Source organism: Canis lupus, chromosome 12, assembly GCF_011100685.1.
Source record: "Canis lupus familiaris isolate Mischka breed German Shepherd chromosome 12, alternate assembly UU_Cfam_GSD_1.0, whole genome shotgun sequence".
NCBI classification, from domain to species: domain Eukaryota; kingdom Metazoa; phylum Chordata; class Mammalia; order Carnivora; family Canidae; genus Canis; species Canis lupus.
In genome coordinates this window covers 25,459,356-25,480,722 of record NC_049233.1, presented here as the reverse complement: position 1 = coordinate 25,480,722, position 21,367 = coordinate 25,459,356, and the positions used below count along the sequence as shown (strand labels likewise).

Genomic DNA, 21,367 nt, shown 5'->3' with positions numbered 1-21,367 from the left:
ATAAGTGTAATACTCAGATAACTGAGTCCTCACCTGTCCATATACAAGCTGCATTTCACAAAAGTCTACTTTTCTATGAAAAAAAGTAAGAAAATGAGGTAGGGAAGGCTGACCTAGAAATTGATAAATAAATGCAAGAAACTTAGAACTTAAAAGAAAGTGAAAAAAATGGAAACTCCCCTATCAAAAAAGAAAAAATTTAAACGAGGATAAACCAGTGTCCTCTTTTTTCCCTCCTATTTAAAGTAAATGTTTAATAAAGTACTACTTTTATTTTGTTACTAATGTTTGAAGAATGATCTTTTTTTTTTTTTACACAGGCAGGTGAAACAATTTTATTTCAGTTGTCTTTAAAACCACAAAGACACTATGTTCTTCATCTAAAAACATTAGTACAGATAACTATACTTTCTAGAAAATGATTATATAGGCCCTCTCAAAGAAAAATGCACACCATTATATGGTTCAGACAAGTTACTTGGGAAAAACACATCTGGACCGATTCCTAAAACATACCAGAAGACCACGCTGCATCTTTTGGTTCAAAGTATAGATTACTGTCATCAGTAAGGGCTCCTGCATTCTTACATATTTGATAATACACATATAGACTGGTTTGTGACTTAATGCTCCATTGGTTCATCAGCATTTTCTGCAGGTTCATCAGCAGGTTGACCAGGCTGTGCCTTTCTCTGTGGTCTTTCTTCAAGACCTTCCAGGAACCGAGATACATCATCATCATCATAAATCGTAAACTCCAAGTCTTTACCAACAATTCCAATGGAAACATTCTTTGTAGTTAGGTCCTGTTCTGCAGGAAGCGTCTCTCATAAGGCACGCAGACCATACTTAACCAGTTCATTCAAATTGCACTCCATAAACCCAGACATATGTCCCTCCAAGTAAGTACGAGCAGATTGAGAACGGGCTCCAATGGACATGGCTCTACAGTCAAAATAGTTGGCAGATGGACAAGTTTGGAAAATGTGAGGGCCCATATCATCATAACCAGCAATAAGCAGTCCAACACCATATGGTCTCCGGCCATACCGTTGTGTTGGTATCTGGGTCTTGCTTCCAATTAGAGATACAAGACGAGACACAGGAAGATGTCTGTCAAATACAAATCTGGAATCCAAACACTCCTGGCACATAAAATTACATAACAGTCTAGCATCAGTAGTAAGTCCCGCAATTGAGATACAATATTGTTATCAACATGGAGAATTTTATTCTGATGAGCTGCAAGCTCTGACTGTGCTCTCTTCAATGCAACCAACACCGCATGGGTTTTTGATTTCAGACCAACTGTGGCTGAGCCTTGTTTGACAGCTTCCATTGCATATTCAATTTGATGAATCCTGCCCTGAGGGCTCCAAAGAGTGACCTCGTTGTCATACTGGTTGCGAAACATGGTTCTGGCGTGGGTCATGCTGCGGCCTCCGGCAGAGGTGGCGGCTTCAGGAGCGCGGCCCGAAGAATGATCTTTTTTTAAAAAAATGTACAAGCCACCTTTAGGTTTATATTTCCTTTTAGCAAACCCAATCCTTCTTTTCTTTTTATAAATAAAATTGTACTTAAAGTATACATTGTGGTGATCTGATACACATATACATATAAAAGAATTCCCATCATCTAGTTCATTAATATCCCACACCTCACATATTTACCTTTTTTGTATGAAAATGAAATTTAAGTCATATTGTTTAGCAAATTTCAATTCTACATTATAGTGTTAATAACTACAGAAATCATGTCTAACATTAAATCTTCAGAATTCATTTATTTTATAGCTGAATAATTGTACCCCTTTACCAACCTCTCTTTTACCTACTCACCACTATCCTCTGGCAACCACTTTTCTCTCTGTTTCTATGAATTTACCTTTTTTTTAGGTTCCACATATAAGTGATGCCACGTAGTATCTGTCTTTCCGTAACTTATTTCACTTAGCATACTGCCCTCCAGGTTCATTCATGTTGTTGCAAATGTCAGGATTTCCTTTTTTATCATGGCTAAATAATATTCCATTGTGTGTGTGTGTATATGTATATATATATATATACACACACATACATATATACACCTTCTTTATCCATTTATTCACGGATGGACACTTAGGTTGTTTTTAGCTTGGTTACTATGAATAATGCTGCAATGAACATGGGAGTGCAGAATTTCTTCAATATCCTGTTTTCATTTCTATTAGATATATACCCAGAAGGTATATATCAAAGTATATATCCAGTTCAAACTACTGATAATATTATAGTTCTATTTTTAATTTTTTGAGGTACCTCCATATTCATTTCCATACTAGACACACCAATTTACATTCCCTTGTGTACTAACAGTATACAAGGCTTTCCTCCTCTCCATTTCCTCACCAACACTGGTTATCACTTGTCTTTTTGGTGGTAGCCATTCTAACAGATGTGAGGTAATATCTCATTGTGGTTTTGATTTGCATTTCTCTGATGATTAGTAATATTTCATACTTTTTCATGTACCAGTTGGGCATTTGTATGACTTCTTTGGAAAAACGTCTATTCAAATCCTGTCATTTTTTAATTGGGTTGATTTTTCTTTCCTACTGAGTGTGGGAGTTCTTTATATATTTTGGATCTTAACCCCTTATCAGATGTATGATTTACAAATATCTTCACCTAGATCAATGTTACTACTTATATTTGTTACTTATATTTTCTTCTAGGAGTGCTACAGTTTCAGGTCTTATATTCAAGTCTTTAATCCATTTGGAGTTATGTTTTGTATATGGTGTTAGATAGTGATCCAGTTTCATTCTTTTCCATGTAGTTGTCGAGTTTTTCCAACATTCTTTATTGAAAATATTATTCCTTCCCCACTGTATATGCTTGATTCTTTGAAATTAATTTACCATATATGCTTAGGTTTATTTATGGGCACTCTATCCTGTTGCATTGATCTATATGTCTATTTTTATACCAATACTATACTGTTTTGATTACTATAGATTTGTAATATAGTTTGAAATCAGGAAGCATGATGCCTCTAGCTTTATTTTTTTTTCAAAATTGTTTTGGTTACCTGGGGTCTCTAGTGGTTTCATACAAATTTTAGAATTGTTTATTCGATTTCTGTGAAAAATTCCAATGGAATTTTGAAAGGGACTGCACTGAACCTATAAACTGCCTTGGACATTTTAACACTAATTCTTCCAATTCCTGAGTATGAAATATATTTCCATTTATTTGGGTCTTCTCCAATTTCTTTTGGCAGTGTCTTACAGTTTTCAGTGTATAGGGCATTTATCTCCTTGGTTAAATTTATTCCTTAATATTTTATACTTTTGATGTAATTATAAATGGGATTTTTTCTTAATTTCTCTTTTTGATGTTTCATTATTAGTGTATAGAAATGCAGCTGGCTTTGGTATATTAATTTTTTATCCTACAACCTTACTGAATTTATTGGTTCAAACAGTGTTTTGGTCAAGTCTTTAGGGGTTTTTATACATAATATCGTGTCATCTGCAAAAAGGAAATTTTCACTTCTTCCTTTCCAATTTGGTTATCTTTTATTTCTTTTTCTTGCCTAATTTCTCTGGCTAGGACTTCCAGTACTATGTTGAATAACAGTGGTGACAGTGGGCATCCTTGTTTAGGTAAGCCAATCCTTCTTAAACTGAATATTCATCCCACTTTATTTCATCTGATAATTAGGCCTACTCTCTGAATATTAAATACTCTCAGAATATGAAATACACATAATATTTGAATAATGGATAGTCTAGACAGCAACTAATAACATCCTCTGAATAACACAAACAAATACCTATGAGTCCAAAATAGAAATATACCATAACTTCTAGTGGGTCCTGGGGAGTTATGTACATTCCCTAATTAGTGTTTTTCAAGAGTTACAACACTACAAAAATACATTCTTGGAATATGAACTGCATAAAATGAATTGTTTTGGTCTAAGAGTCAAAGCCATTTGCTTAGGTTGAGCAAAACTATTTCATGAGCCAAGAGACAGTTTGTCCAACCACTTTCAGAAGCACATTTAAATGCCCTAATGTCCCTATGGATTTTTTCCTCTTCAGTGAATTAGATCCAAGTTAATGGGAACCATTAAATCTACTTTAGTCGAATCTCTTAACTGAGTTTCTTCAAGTTGTTTCTTTTTCAGATGCCTTTTGAGATTTTTTTGTTCCATCAGAGTCTGATTTAAAAGCTTTGCTGCCCTACAGAATGTGTGATAAACCAAAAACACTTAACAATAGTTAGAGTTTAAGTGTATATGATCTGTGGGCTGACCATGTACAGCATTGTATAAAAATGCAGCTTGATGCAATGTCTAATCTACTGTGACATTCAGGTTTTAAGTGATGCTCAAGGAGATGGAAGGAATGGCTCTACATATATCCCAATGTACACTGGTCTTCTGTCTGTTAACTTGCTAATGAACCATGATTGAGTAAAGTAATGAAGAGTTTACAGAGAGCCCCAGGAAACCAATTTCCAATTTTGTAACCAGCAGGCTTTAACTTCACTGCAGCCTTTGCTAATTTTGTCTGGAAGTGGACTTGGATACTAAATGCCATCTCTGCCTTGTGATTCAGACAGACTTTTCTCATCCCCATTAATGGATGTTTCTTCGTAAGATCCATTTTATTTCTCTCAATGATTGTTATAAATAGACTGAGTACTTAAAAATTATTACAATGAGAGCAGCCCCGGTGGTGCAGCGGTTTAGCACCACCTGCAGCCCAGGGTGTGATCCTGGGGACCCGGGATCGAGTCCCACGTCAGGCTCCTTGCATGCAGCCTGCTTCTCCCTCTGCCTGTGTCTCAGCCTCTCTCTCTCTCCGTGTGTCTCTCATGAATAAATAAATAAAATCTTTAAAAAAATTATAACAATGAAACATGAAATTTTAACTACTTTGAAAATTAGAAACATTGAAAAGAACTAATATCTTGTCTGATTTATGTAAGGCAGGAAACCAAATGTAAGAGAATTATCTCAAATTAACTTATGATAAAATTAAGCAAAAATTGCAAAACAATTATGCAGCTTTTGTTTCTATTTTTAAGGGAGATTATGTTTAATATCATTTAATGTGTACGAATTCAATCATTATAATTTTTTACTTATAGTTAACTGCAATCTAATTTTAAAATATCTTTTATATATGCAACAAATCTTCTGAAAAATAAGCATGAAAATGTGTACAAATTGGAGCTGCTGATAGGCAAAAATGTGTAGCTGATAGTAATACCTTCACACAGTAACACAGGAGTACCTGGCCATAATTTCAGATACAGTGGGATATGCTTATGTGTCACTGATCAGTATTAATATGTTTAAGAATCATTTCATTCCATATAAATACTGGTAAATGTGAGCACAGCCCTCTTTAATTCCAAGAACACTGTTCCATTTTTTTCTTTTGGTTATTAGAGAAGCATCAAATTACAATTTATTTCTATACATACTCCTTAAAATTGACTATGCTTTTATTTAAAGTAGAGTGGGAGAAAACACTTTTAGACTTTAATGACTCAAAGAAGGAAGTATTCTCAAAGATAAAGAAAAAACAGGACATTTTAATGCTGGCATGGTAAAGATATAAGTCAGTATTCATCGATAATCACCAGGCAGGTGAATGAGTCAGGTTTCCTCCAGACAAGGCTAAAAATCTTTTAACTGGAAGACACAGTAAAGAATAGGAATAATTTCTCCCTTTATTCTCACTTCCATTAACTCCTGCCTTTAAAAATACCTGTAAATGATCACTCATCATCAAGAGCTCCTTCTGGTTAAATATATCAGAGAAATTGGAGTCTGTCAATAGCTTTTCAAAATGTGAGCTATGCTTCTCAGTTAGGGGGAAAAAAAGAACGAAGCTCTTTTTTTCTTTCTATTTTAAAGATGTAGAAAGTAAAATGCATCATCCAGATGAAAATGACTCTAGACATTCTAGCTATAACATTGTTATCTCTGAGATCCTTTTCCACTTGTTCCAGCTGAGTGAAGACTGCACACCTCTTGGGGATAGAAATCTAAATGCTTCAATGGCACTAAAAGACCCACATGTCCATCAGCATTAGCAGCTGGACATTTATTTTGCATTTTCCTTATTTGGATTCAAATGTCTATTTTTAAATTATAATATACAAGAAGACAAGGTATGCAAACCTCAAAGCCTATATATTTTCAATAACCTTTCTCAAATTTTAAATTCTTTTTTGCTTTCACAGTTCCACGCTTGTCCAGAGTCTAGCCTAATAAATGCTGACACTCTTGGCTCAGTTTGATTAACAATGAGCAAGCTTTGTGAAAACACAGTGGGAGCACTGAAGCAGGGCCATGTAGTGCTCCAAGCATGCTACTGCCAATCAAGGATCTGAGTCCAGCTTTCAAAGGAGCCCTGGGTAAGATATTCTGGCAAAGTCCCTGCTGGCATGACATTTTCATTGAAAGTGCTTTTCATTTGCTCCATAATAATACCTGCCTACACATTTTATAATAATTCCAACATTTTAAATTTGGGAACCTCTCTAGAGTTTACAAATGCTTTCATGCATTATCTCACAAAATTTGTCTGTTTTTGACATAAGGAAGAACTGAAGCTCAACAAAGAAAATGGGATTAATCAAAACTATAAAGCCACAAAGAGTCAAAGCCTGAATTTGAACTCATATTTTCCAGCTCTAAGCCTGCATTTCTTCCTCATTCACAAGAGCTTCTTAGAAAGTTCAAGCACAGGTACACATGATTGCGACCACTGTACATGAAGGTGGCAGCCACAAAGCACACTTCATCCTTGGCAGCTCTAGCTACGGTTTTATCATTTTATACACGGATTCTATGGCAAAAAGAAATGTTATAATAAATTTTAACTGAATGAGCTCAAGTATATGAACACAGCAAACTATCTTGATATTATATAATACATCATATAGATGTCAATGAGTAGATGTCAATGAAAGCATTTTTATTCTTAACTGTTCTTCAACTTGCTCAGCTATCACAGTAAATGCATAATATACAACTTAGATTTTCTAAAGGAGGCAGACTGTCCTAACAATATTACTTACTAAAAAATACTATTGCAGTCCAAAAAATGAGACAATTACCTACAAATGAAAACCCACCTCAAGAAATACAATATGCTTCAAGTAATGATGTTAATTTAGCAATATTTCCTGATGAGGACAAATTCAATTCCCCATCAGAATATCACAGCTTTTTCCAACATTTAATTCTATAAACTATATCTCCAACTGTCATTACACAACATATGGACAAGTAAGGAAGAGATGTTGATCTAGCTCAGTAAGACAAATGGCAATGGAATCAGGAATTCTTATACTTTTACTAGCAACAACAACACTCACACTGTGTGGTTGGTGCTACTTTAGATATGTCTTGCATGAAGACAAGCAAACAGTTGAATTTAAAAGACGTGGTATGGGGTTCCCTGAGTGGTTCAGCTGCCTTTGGCCCAGAGTGCGATCCTGGAGTCCCAGAATGGAGTCCCGCATCAGGCTCCCGACACAGAGCCCGCTTCTCCCTCCTCCTGTGTCTCTGCCTCTCTCTCTCTTTCTCTCTCTCTCTCTCTCTCTATAATAAATAAATAAATAAATAAATAAATAAATAAATAAATAAATCTTTAAAAAAACACGTGGTATTCAGGGGTGTCTGGGTGGCTCAGTGTGTTAAGCATCTGACTTCGCTCAGGTCATGACCTCAGGGTCCTCGGATGGAGCCCCAAGTTGGGCTCCTGGCTTAGCAGCCACTCTGCTTCTCCCTCTCCGCTGCCCTCCCCCCAGCTCATAGTGCTAACATGTGCACATTCTCTCAAATAGATAAAAACTTTTTAAAAAGTGGTATTTAAAAACACATTTAACAAGCATGGACAAGCATATTCCCTATGCCAGAAAGGAGGGGAGAGGGAAGCTCTATGAAGACAGACTATATTCACCTGAGGACACTCAATCCTATATGATTTCCAAAGCTAAGCATGGTTGTGTACACTGCAAAATAGGGAGTGAAAGAAATATATGGTGAATGAAGATGTGTCCTTCTGCAGCACTGATACAGAAATTCAGAGTTCAGTTGAAATAGTGGCATCTTGAGTTATAGCCCTCCTCCATAGGATATATCTATAGATATAGAAAGTATATGCCTAGGGTAATATTAAAATCTTTTCACTTCTACTTAATTAAAGCACCAAAAATACAAGTTCTTGCATGACTGGAAAGAGAATACAATCATGGTTTCTGTCTTAACTCTGAATGAAGAATTACTTTTAAAAACCTATTATGCTAATACAGGATTATGAAAATCATTTCAATCATTGCTCTCAGATATTTACACATAAAATATATTTAGTTCATTGATGAAATTAACAGAAATTACTATTAAAATATATCCTGTGGTAAATGAAAGGTCAAGGAACTGAGAGGTAGAGTGCATTTCTGGGTAAACACCAAATATCAAAAGAAAATGAAGTTTGTAAAAGCAGATTAACACAACCATTTGACCCACTAAAATTGAACATAAATACAAATATTCATTTTAGGCTTGCATTTTTGTCATACAATGGTCTATTTTTATGTAATTTTTAAAGGACTATGTTTTGTACACAAATCCTCTGCTGCTAATTGAAAATGTATTTTGAAGGAAATGCATCAGTGAAACACTTTATTCATTTTCAGTAACACATTCAATGACATTTGTAGAAATAGTTCTCCATTATCTACATTGTATTACTTGGTAAATTTAGCAGAAAGAAGAGGATGGAAAAATATGAAAACATGAAATGTGAAAATAATGAAACTTTAATGTAGCACAAAAACTGTGACAGATGTAAAGTCACAAAGAGTCATTAAATTCTTCCCAGTCCATCTCTTTTTATCTCCCTCATCCTTTCACTATCATTTATTCCTAATGTTGTTCCTTTTTCCTGCTAGATTCATGGAAGCAATAATAACTTAAGCAACTTGCTTGTTACCTCTCCATCTAAACCAATCTCTGGTACTATAAATATGACCCCCCCCCCCCAATCACATGGCATGGAATTTCTCTAAGTGAAAAAAATTACAGTAATTTTATCAGAGATGTTTTTAGTCATTTTTATAGTAGCCACAGCATTTATTTTTACATTAATTTTTTTAAAGGCTAATGTAATTTGCTATAGTTGGGTAACTGATTCATTATAAATTTGTCCATTGTTTCTCAGACACACAACATATTGCAATAAGAGCTGTATTGGTCTTCTTAGCATGGATCGATGCATATGAAAAGAGCCTTAAGCCATACTCATTTGTCACTGTCAACTATAGATAGCCACCTAAATACACTTAAAATAAAATTGTACTAGAATCATCTGATGCTATCAACTTTATTCAAAGTAATAAGAACTATTAGGTCTTTAGGGCCCAATTTTAAATTATGATAGCTGACAAAGATGGTCATTCACCCACATCAATACTTAAAGGCATTACTTAAATAGTATATAAAGAAGCAAATATCTTACAGTAGAAGCCTCTTCTCCTTGGAAGATTCTTGGTGCCAATATCTTGCTTTCTAAGATCTTAAATATGACTTCTAATCCTATAAAATCACAAGAAAAGTCCAGGCAGGGGCAATAAAGATGAGTGACTGGTAGTTGCATGTTACTAAATAATTGTAATATTCAAGCATCTTATATTCTCTAGTGTGCTTGGATCTGGGAATAAGCAGAGTTAGGTAAAGATGAATACCTAGAAGTAGTAAGAGATATAAAAAAGGAATAACAAAAGCTTCCTTTCTTCATATCTTTCCTTTGTACACATCTCTAATTGGAAAATGTACTTCCTGGGGAGGTTAAGCTTGGCAACCTCCGAATTGTAGGATTACCTCAGGAGGCAAAACAGCAGAATAGCGGAGAATATGGTCTTGGAACTGATCTCAGTTTTGGCATACACCTATCATGACTTTAGGAGAATTACTTAAATTCCTTCTGATAATACATACAGTGGAAGGAATCTAAAGAGTCTAAATCAGAAGCAAAAATTCCTGATTGTAAAAATTACTCTTGGAAATCCCCATGTAAGTTTTTATTTGTGCTTTATAAATTATTTCCTTAAGTTCTTCCTCAAAGATGCCAAAAAGCTTTCCTGGCCTATGAAGTAATCATGTTTTACTTTTTTGTTAGTAGATAGGAATCCCTGAAATTACATGTTTTTCATAGATTTTGCTACTAATGAATTCCAATGCTTTTACAGGATGTATAAATTCAGACTTGCACAATTTCATAGGAAAAAATTCCACCACCATGACCATCATTTTTTTCCTACACAAGTCCATAGATTTGAATTACTTCCATAGTAGAGGTTTTGTGGTTGCAGTTAGCAGAAAATAAAATAAAAAATAAAATAATAAAATAAAATAATAAAATAAAATAAAATAAATATAGCAGAAACTTACATGAGCTACTTCAATGAAATAGAATGTTATAAAAACATGGGAATAGCTTATGAAAATCATAGATAAGTGTTTCTCGTGAGGATATAGAACCAGAAACTGAAAAGTTTTAGGAAACACAAATTACTCTCTTTGACTTATAGAGACTTCATGAACTGTCCACTCTTTTCTCACTCTCTGAAAACTAGGTTTCCCTCTTTTTGAGAATATTATAGATCAGTGCTTCCCCATTTTATTATAGAAAAATGCAACCAGTGAAGACTGCAACTGGCTACCAGCTCAGAAATCCAAGTAATAGGAAAGAGAATCTTAATAGCTGAGCCTTGATTCAGACGGTGGGCATCATGTGATAAAAAATAGCTATAAGTGTTCAATCACGTAGAGGAGAAAGATTTAAAAAAAAAAAGATTGTGGGTGAGGCAGATGCCCCCCTAATGTATAAAATGGTTCTTTCAAAATACCGTCAGCAGCAGATACTTGTATACTTATATACAGAGTAAGTAGAAATTCTTAGAGGAGTTTCTCTAGGATTAATTAAGGAAAAAGCAGTAAACCAGAAGATCACAAGAAAAACACTGTGAGGTACTTAGAAATTAAGGGATTACGATTGAGCTTTGTGATTCCTTTAAAAATAATCACCCAAGGGCAATTAAACTTTATCTATATGTAGCATATCAGAACATCAGAGGAAAAAAATACATTTTAAATTACCTAAATGACTCCTAGAGAAACTTCCTCTGAGGTGCTGTTCAAATATAGCTTGATTTTGTTTTTGCTTATGTAACTTGGTGTGCTACTTTGCTAATGACAATATTGGTTTTAAAATCCAAAGCAGCCAGTCAGAAATAATAGCCTGTTTCTAAAACAAAATATGAGTCTTTAAAAACCCCAAATGTATAATAATAAGTTGTCTATCATGCCTGCAGAAAATATTTCATTTTGATAAACAGTCACAAAAATGTAAAATTGCATTTTTGAGGATTGATGACAACAGTTTTTTACCCTGTAAATGGGTTGCTGAATGTCTAGAAATTACATTTTCATATAAATTGCACTTTTCAAAAAAATTACATGATTTCTCCCATTTGAACAAATCAAGAAAATACTAGGATATTTTATCCAATGTGTGCATTAATTTTATTCCCACTAGTCACTAACTTTTCCTGAATTTTCCTAAACAGTTAATATTTTTCCCAGAATAAATTACATCTGAATATAAGAAAAACTCATACAATATGCCATTAACACTTCTCCACCCATGGCTCTCATAGTGGGGAGAATACTGTAAATGTTTTGATGGGGAAGACAATTTTTTATTGAAGTTTATAATAATGCTTTAGTGGCCAATTTCAAAATAATGTTTTCCCTAAAATTGTCTGAGAATCTGTGTTTTGTAGAATATTCATTATATTTGCATAATTAGCATGATACACTACAAAAAAAATTTTCATTCTTTGTTTCTGTCTGTGATAACTAGATTAAGACCATAAACTATCTGAAAAGCCTCCTAATAAGAGTACTTGCTATAATTTTTTAGTTTATTATTTGCCATTCACTATACTAAGTTCTTAGTGTTTATAAAGTAATTTCATCCTCCCAATAATTGATGAAGTAAATAGTATTATTACTCCCTTTTTAGAGATAAGAAAATAAGGCCTAGAGAAGTTAAGTACTGTGACCAAGGTCTCATGGCAAATAACTGGTAGAGCCAGGATCTGACACATTTGTAGAACTCTAAAGCCTATGTATTGATATACTACATTATAATTTTGTGGGCCCTACAAATGGGTTGTGGTAAGATAAATAATTATCCTTGGTTAACAAGACCCCAGAAATAATGCCCTGGGTATTATTTGCCAGGCTATTTCCTTTCTCAACAAGGTTAGAAAAATTCTACTGTGAAGCATAGAATTTGTACTGGGTCTAAGGTAAGTGGCTGCTTAATCAATGATAATCTGTGTCATCAGATTACCCTTTTACTTCAGGTTGTGTTTTCAATCTTTTCTTCTAGAAACTAAAATCTACTTCTCCCGGTAAATAAATTTGTCAGGCTGGATCTGATCTCTGAAAATTTAAAAAAAAAAGAAAAATTAAGAAAGGAAAATACTAGTCTCCCTTTAGAAGCCAATTAAGGCAGGTCCTTGCTGTGCTGCTGCAGCACCTCTGCCCTTCACTGAGTAGGGCACACTAGGCTTTTTGACTGAGGCACCCTGACCTCATTGAGCTCAACTCCTAAAACCAACTAAGAACATTTTCACAGCCTCAAAGCTTCAGCTTTATTTTAACTCATAATATTTTAATGCTTTTGGTGTACATTTGAGAAAATTTACAGCAGAAATATTTACTTCATATTTTTGTGGCAATTAATTCAACTGTTGGATGGACATTAAGCACCTGCAACTTAAGATATCTCTTTGTAATTCCTGGATTTCTTTTTCTAAGGCCTGACATATTTAGAATATCTTCATTTTAATAGAACATTCGAGTCTTAATGAAGTAGTTAGAATGACGTCTTCTTAAGCTCAGACAAAATATTCACACCATATTGTCAAGTGACCTAGTTATCATCTTCTTATCCTTCAAAGACTAATTTCCTGCCAATTTGGATTAAATTTCTATTGCATAATTACCAAGAACCTCAGGAATCTCTATACCCTTTGCAGTCTTAATCAGACCTTTAATTTTGCTTAATAACTTTCTGGTCCACAAGGATTGAAATATGGGATGTCTGCCCTATATCCTTAGAACTCCTCTAACTTCTTTTCCTAATGCATAAATGAGTGTTTCACTATATTTAGAACATTTAAAAAAATTTTTTTAAGATTTTATTTATTTATTTGACAGAGAGAGCGAGAGAACAAGCAGGAGAGAAGCAGCAGGCAGGGGGAGAGGGAGAAGTAGACTCTCCACTGAGCAGAGCATCCGACCTGGGGCTCAATGCCCGGACAATGGGATGATGACCTGAGCCAAATGCAGATGCTTAACCAACCAATCCACCCAGGCACCCCTATTTAGGACATTTTGAACTCTGTATTTCCATGATGCTATAGAGCTTTTGAGTTTTTCAGATTAGGCATGATCATTGGTGACAAACAACAAATATCAAACAAACACAGCACAGTTGGTTCAAGTTCTCCTACACCAAACCATAGCTGGATTTTTTCATTCATAAATCTTTTACTGTTCTTCAAACAAAAATACATAGTGATCCAAGCACAATGCTGAAAGCCAGAAAAGGAAAAATCAAAAAATGTGGGAAAACAGAATGACCCATTTTCATCTCTATTTTTACAATAGTCTTATATTCATTCTTCCTTTCCTACAAACTCACCTCTACACAGTAAAGTATCTTTTTTAAAACAAAAATTGATCACACATACTTCTGCTTAGAGTATTCAATACTTTCCCATGGTTTTCTGGTAAGAGTAAATTTCTAAAATGCCTCAAAGCAGATAATCTGATTCTTACCCTCCCAACATTACTGTACTGAAATTACTTCCTGTTTCAACCTTGCTTATTTATGGAAGCCTTCTTTGTTTTTGTTTTTGGTTTTTTTTTTTTTTTAAGATTTATTTATTTATTTATTCAGAGAGAGAGAGAGGCAGAGACACAGGAGGAGGGAGAAGCAGGCTCCATGCCGGGAGCCTGACACGGGACTCAATGCTGGGACTCCAGGATTGCGCCCTGGGCCAAAGGCAGGCGCCAAACCACTGAGCCATCCAGGGATCCCTGGAAGCCTTCTTTGAATGCCTCCTTTCAACTAGGTATATATGCTCTGACTTCTCCTAGAATAAGCCTTTTATCATTCAAAATTTTAATTTGCAATTCTTTATGACTATTTGATTTAGTAACTCCTCCCATTATCATGAAAGCCCCAAGAAGACACCAAGCAAGTCTGTTTTTATCATTTTATCCCTGTTACCTAGCAAAAGTCTTGGCCAATAAAAAAAAATCTTGTTGACTGAATGAATCAATCAATGTTTGTGGGCCAGTATTTTCCAAAACATGGGTCAGTAAAATCATTGTTTCTTGTATTCTCCATTTAGCATGTCAATATACTAGAACCCTACAGCCTGAACAATTCATTCTCATAATTCAGCTAAGGAAAATAAGCCTTTTCAAGCTACTGACCATAGTATTTGGATTTCTTCACATTATTATATTTTACTATGCCATAATTGTAGAAGCATAATCATATCAGAAGTTACCTGGGGCAAGCAGAGTGGTTAGAGAATAGAAAGCAATCACTGCCCAGGAATATCTGTAGAAAACCTATAAGAAGTCCATCTCTAGGCTTATGGTCAGCAGAAAAGCAATGGTGAGAGCAATTCAGGACTACAAGAAACAAATCATAAGACAAAGTGTCAGAGTTGGGGAATATGTAATAGAGAAGAAATGTAGTAACAACTGGGGCCAGGAAAGAAGTTTTGATTTTACATGAGAACCCAGTGATTACCACTGTGTGTCAGATCTTTGGTATGATTATCTGAAAAGGAGAGCCTGGGATCAATATAAGATCCAGGGATCAATTTCATGTTATCAAAGTCTTGTATGCTGATGAAAGATAAGACCCTTTATATTGAGGGGGCAAAAAAAAAAAAAAAAAAAAAAAAAAAAAAGCTTTATGTAGTTCTTTCATAGCTTCCAGGATATGCCAATGTTTATAAATTCTATGTATTGATAAAAAAGAAACTCCATTTTAAAATCCTCATTGCAATAATATATGCAGACCAGAAAATACTGACATAGCAGACAAACTCCAGATTTTAGAAAAATCCAAAGGTATGGGCAAGCAATGGTAACAAACACCAAATCTAAAACTTATACAAGCTCTAATATGTAATTCCACAAAACCCTGAATCTATACAAAGTCTGCAAGTTTCATCCTTGTGTTTTGCAATGCTGTGGTTTGTAAACCAAGCTGTCCCCAAATTTGCCACTTTAGATTCTCTAAATTCTTAGAGAAAAATATTGCTAATCCTTGAAAAGCATTGTTATTAGTAATTTAGATCATGTTATTTGTCTGTTAAATATTACACATCCTGGTAACACTTCAGTGACAGGATAAATAATGGATACCCAAAAGATATCTGCATTTTAATCTCTATAATCTATGACTATTATCTTATATGACAAAAAAAAGGCGGTCTGCAGAAGTTGAGATGGGGAGATTATCTTGGATTATGAGGGTGGGCCATAAATGCAATCACATGATTCTTATGAGAGAAGCAGTGGAAGATTTTACCACAGACAGAAATGAAGGCAGTGGGACCACAGAACAAAGATTGGAATAATGCAACCACAAACCAAAGAATGCCAGCAGCTACCAAAAACTGGAAAAAGCAAGACATAGACTGTCCCTTGAAGCCTCATGAAAGTGCAGCCTTGATTTGACCATATGAAACTGATTTCAGACTTTGGCCTCCAGTAATATGAGGGAATTGAATTTCTGCTGTTTAAAACCACAAATTTATGGTAATTCTTATAGCAGCCACAGGAAGCTATTTACAACTTATTAAAATTATGCTATAATTTCCCATGAGGTAAGAATCAACTAGTTGTAGTTAGGCCGCCATTTTGCTAACTAGAAAGGAAACTGCCTTCGCTTTTAGTCAATTTCCTCAGAAACCTAAGTTAGGACACTCAGGGAATCTTTGTACATTTGTTCATTCTTTTGTATTAAGTTTCATTGGACATCACAATTATTTGAGAGTTCAAACTATAGTTCAAAAAAGTATTTATACACTATTATTTAAAGCAAACTATTACTCAAATTGTCTAATAGTTGACTGTAATACAGCATGCGCATCAGAGCACCTGAGAAACATGACTACAAAGAATACAAAATGACTTTAAGTCTCCCACAAACATTTCATGAACAGGTATTAAGACAAAATAAGCCAATTAAAGATAAGCACCCTGCCCACACTTTAATGGAAGTGAACTGGGAAACAATAGACCTGTGAGACACTACCCCTACAGAGGTAAATGGCAGCTGAGGGGAAACATAATGAAGGGATTGAGCCTCTTCAAAGACTGATGCTGCTGGTATTGCATTACATATATCTCGTACTAATGATAACTTGAAATTCAGTCCTATCTCTATCCTCAGGATGGAAGTGAATATCCATAGAGTCTTGAAAATCATATTTACTGAAATCTAGATCCATCAGAGGAAATAAAACCAACACAGAAAGTTATCTTCCCTGGACCCTCAGTTGGAGGAAGGGGAATCAGAAAATTTGTATCACCTCATTCTCTGATTTTTACAAGACAAATAGGCTTAATCTTCATTAAAGTGCTTCATATAAACCTTGTTCAATTAAATTTCAAAGTAATGGTGTGCTAAGAAAGACTGATAAATTGGTCCAGAAACCAATTTGTGACACCAAAATATCTCACCACCAAAGGTATTCTGGTTGTCTCCAAGACTGACTACAATATCACATCCTTCTCTTTATTATTTTTATTTTGACATTCTATGGCTCAAAGTGATGCTTACCATGAAGCATCTTTCCTAAATTCCTATCATAGCTAACACATTCCTCAACTCAATAGATGAAGTGGTGACCATTAAGGTAATTCATATCTAATGCCGACTTTTCACCACTAGGGTTAAGTTCAAAGAAAAGCTTAGAAGGTCAGGGGCAATGTATGTCTGGAAGGTCAGAGACCCTAACGTCCAACACAGTTCTTCCTTAGATGTAATTACTTCAGATCAAAAACAGAATAATTGACAGCAAAATCACTTCTTCTTAGTCTCTTCTGCTTCCCCTCTGAACAGTTGCAACTATTTATTCTGATAGATGATTCATCAATTGTTTCATTTTTTCTCCTTCATGCTAAAGCGATAACTTGGCCATAGCACCAGTGGAAATTACAACTTGAATTACTTACAAGCTATCAGCAGGAAAAAAATATCCTTCAAAGCAGCTTCTTCAAAGTCTGTTAGCATTAGAGCAAGGACATTTTACTAGTTGCCTATTCATCCAAATATTCAATTTGTTTAAAAAGGCAATAATAAAACCATTCTTGAACATGAGAAATGTTTTCAAGGAGAAATACCATAGTTGACTGTTAATCTTTCTTATTAAGAACATAAAACACATAAGAATTTATTTATACGCTTATTACTAGCATCTCTGTGTTACAGTCTATATTCAGGTTCAGTAGCAAGAAAATTTAATTGTTATACTTACAACAGCATTGGAACTGCAAAATCTAGTTTGGCTGTTTCAGTAGGAAAAAGGCTTAACTCATATACTTTTGTCCAAAAAAGGTTCTCTTCTATGAAGAAAGATAATCCTTCTTTAGTGAATTCTTCTTTGAGGGAACTGTTAAAATAAGACACAAATGGTATGAAGAAGAAAAATGCCCACCCCAACAATCAGGTTAGAAGAAAGAATGGAATCTGCTGCCCAATGAGGTGCTATATGTCAGTTGTCCTACACCTTAGCACTTGTAAATATGGTAAGCATCACAATTAAAATGATCATTCTAGGTACCACTTATTCAGTGTTTAAAATGTGTCAAGGCCTAGTGGATCCAAAGCATCAAAGGGAAACAAACCATTGAATATAATCTACTAATAATGGAAGTCTGGTGTAGTTGAAGACAGACAATGAGGGAAAGTGGATTTTCCTATTGACTGAAGAGTTCTAGTTGTGGAAAAGGCAAGGAAAATTGAAACTCCTTATTTAGAGCTGATGAGGGACAAATAATAACAAAGGAAAACGACAAGATGAACTAAGGTGATGACTAAGAATTGTACTGCTTAAGAGAAGGTTCCAGCTAAGGGAAAACCCATTTTCAGCAGTTCTATCTCTTTGTGAAACACTACTTGTATAAGCAGCAGTTGTACAGTATTATGGAAAGCAGGTCTTGGGGCGTATGTGCAGATGGAAGAATCAGGACAACTATTTTGGTTTAGATACTTAGAGCTGAAATAACAGAGAGAGCTCCATAAACCAAAAGACCAGGTATATAAAAGCTCTTATGGTCTGCTGCCAAGATCAGCTTCACCACACCCCAACCCCCACCCATGCATACATATTTGCAGCAGAATAAGAAGCAAAACAAAACTCAAATACCAACAAAAAGGGAAGAAAGACACAAGATACATTTGTATTTGTATTAGGGAAAAAACTCTATTCATCTTCTCTTACTTCTCATGACCACACTATGAGATCATTTTAAACCTCATTTTACAGAGTAAAACCATTAATGATGGGCTCAAGACCACCAAGGCAATGATCTGCTTATCAGGATCTGAACCTAGGTCCAGGATACTACGCACAACTCCCCAGCAAGGATGCATGCTATGTTTCAGCTCATCATAATTTTTCATTTACTGCCACACTTAGTTTACACAATTAATAGGAAAAGGATTTCCTAAAATTTATAAATTCTCTCTGTCCCTGGATAGCTGAACATAGCATTTTTTACTCATAAGTTGCTTAACGTTTAAATTTAAAATATCAAGATCCTTTTTGACTGTGAGGCTGAAGATTAAAGGAATTGTATTGGTGAGAATTTTTTACTTTTACACGGTAAACAACCCAATTAAGCTTAAGCCTAAACAGAACATTTGCAGGGTGAAAAGACAAGAAATGGATCTGGCTTCATGCAGTGGCTCCAAGGGCCCAAATGCCATCCAGATGCTCTCTCATCCTCTGTAAATTTCATCTGTTTCTCTTGGGGCCAGCTGTCACCAGGGGGCTGAGAAGTATGACTGCAGGCAGCTCTAAGATAACATCTTACGCTACTGAAAAGAGAAATTTTTAAATAAAAATAAGAGTTATTTCTTGTGTTGAAAAGTTTCTAGGCAAGAATGGTCAGATTTGGATGTTATTACTACCTCTTGAATACTATAATTACTTGTGGGCCGTAGGAGGCACTATGATTGGCCTAGGTTGATCACCTGTAGCCAGGAGTGGAGTTCATTACCTGAACAAGGACAGGAGCATATCCATGACAAGCTGGGAAGTCACCATAGTAAAGCAACCAAACTAAGTTGGGTCTACCACAAACCCATTTAATAATCACATCATTTTAGAAATATATGCCAGAAATGATAATGAGGGTTCAGAGACTAGGTCTCAGTTAATAAATGTGGATGTATTTGGAAGAAGAGCAGGTATGATTAACTTTTAAAAAATAAATAACTCAAAATAGTCCAAGAAAGAGTTGGTGGAGGATATATTCTGTAAAGCAAACTTTAGTGAAAATAGAAGATGAGTGCACTTAATGAGAGTTTTAGGACACTTTGTATTTGAAAGTCAAAAGAAAAGATTTGCTGGAAAACTAAACTCAGTCTGTGCTTTTGTCACCATTTTCATCTTTTTTAAATTAAAGAACATAAGATTAGCAGTTGATAAAAACAAAACAACTAAAACACAAAGTATATCTGTACAATGTTGGTAGTAAGTAATGTTAAGATGCTGTTGCTAGCAAGTTCTCTGAAAGGGCAAGTAATTCACTGGAACCAATAAATCCCAAAGACAGTTATCATACACTAGGTTGTGAAAAGATTAAGAAAATACTGCAATAAATAGCCATCAAAAATGTTTGGAATGCCTAAGGCAATGTCGAATAAACACATTTTGAAATTAAATAAAGTTATAAAGGAAAATTAAACTTGAATATAATTAACACCTAACATTATTCCACAAACTATGCTAAATACTGACCATATACTTTCTTACTTAATTCTCAAAATTACTTTTGCTGTTATTACTCCCCATTTTAGAGGCAGTACTTAGAAGTGCTTTAAAGTACAATGTGGCAAGTCTGTTCAAGGTCACACCATGTGTAAGGGGCACAGCCAGGAATTGAAACCAGGCTGCATGATTCTAGTGTCTATACCTATCACCTAACACTATCCCACACAGAGAGATAATTAATGAAAAATATAAGGATAAAGTGAGCAAAAATGCATTACTCTTCTATTTCCACAGACTGTGTCCACCACTCACTCCATATTCTGAAAAGAATAAAAGCTTGTTGAATCTGGTGTTCTAGGTAATTTCCTTTAGCCTGAACTAGCACACACTAGAAGTCTAGCCAACCTAATGAAGAAGTCAGACCACATATTTCTCTCTTCCCTGAGATAACTTCCAACCCAAAGTGAGAACCACAGTTCTAATAACAGCTCCCTAAACCAACAATTTGTTATGCTGTGATAAGTACAGTCTATTCTAGATGGCCTAGGTACCCCTGGCTTCCTCCCACAGCAGTGCTTTCTTCCCTATCCAAGAGGTATTCTTCCTCAAAGAGGCCAGAATCTTTAAGCTCTCCTGAAAGTTCAAAGTCATAGCAACAGGCAATGAAATAATAGGCTTAAATTTTTAGTAAAAAAAAAAAATTTGAGTCAAATAAATGATTTCAAGGTAACAAAATAATCATATTCATGAGCTGGTAAGAGAAGTATGTGGAGACTGGTGGAGAGGGGGGGAAATGCAGGTAGGGCAGGAAGGAAGTCAGAGACCTTTACAATACTCCTAAATTCTATCATCTTCACAATTGCTTTGAACATGTGGTTCACTTCAGTGCTACAGCTACATAAAAGGGCTTAGGCCAAGAATTAGGACTGAAATAAGATTTGTACAGACTTCCAAAAAGCATCTAAAAAGCTAACGACTGAAATATTTGAATACAAACCTAATATTCATATATATGCCTGTAGAAGAGCCTTTTATATTTAGACAAGTGTTCAAGCATATTTGTTGAGTAGAAGAATGAAGACAAATTAAATCTTAGAGACAGAATACTGCCTAGGACACTGCTAAATGGTAAGGAGCTGAAGGGGGATATCTGTGTTCACAGTTTCCTAAGCCTTCCTGACACACCCAGAGTTGCAGCAAATAAGAACTGATCCCTCTGTAGGGTACAGTGCCTCCATAGCAAGAAC

General features: G+C 35.0%; 1 pseudogene; it reads right to left on the bottom strand.

The window, feature by feature from the left end:
- Positions 1-388: 388 nt before the first annotated feature.
- Positions 389-21,367, bottom strand: part of LOC100683091 — a 120,706-nt pseudogene continuing 99,727 nt past the window's right edge.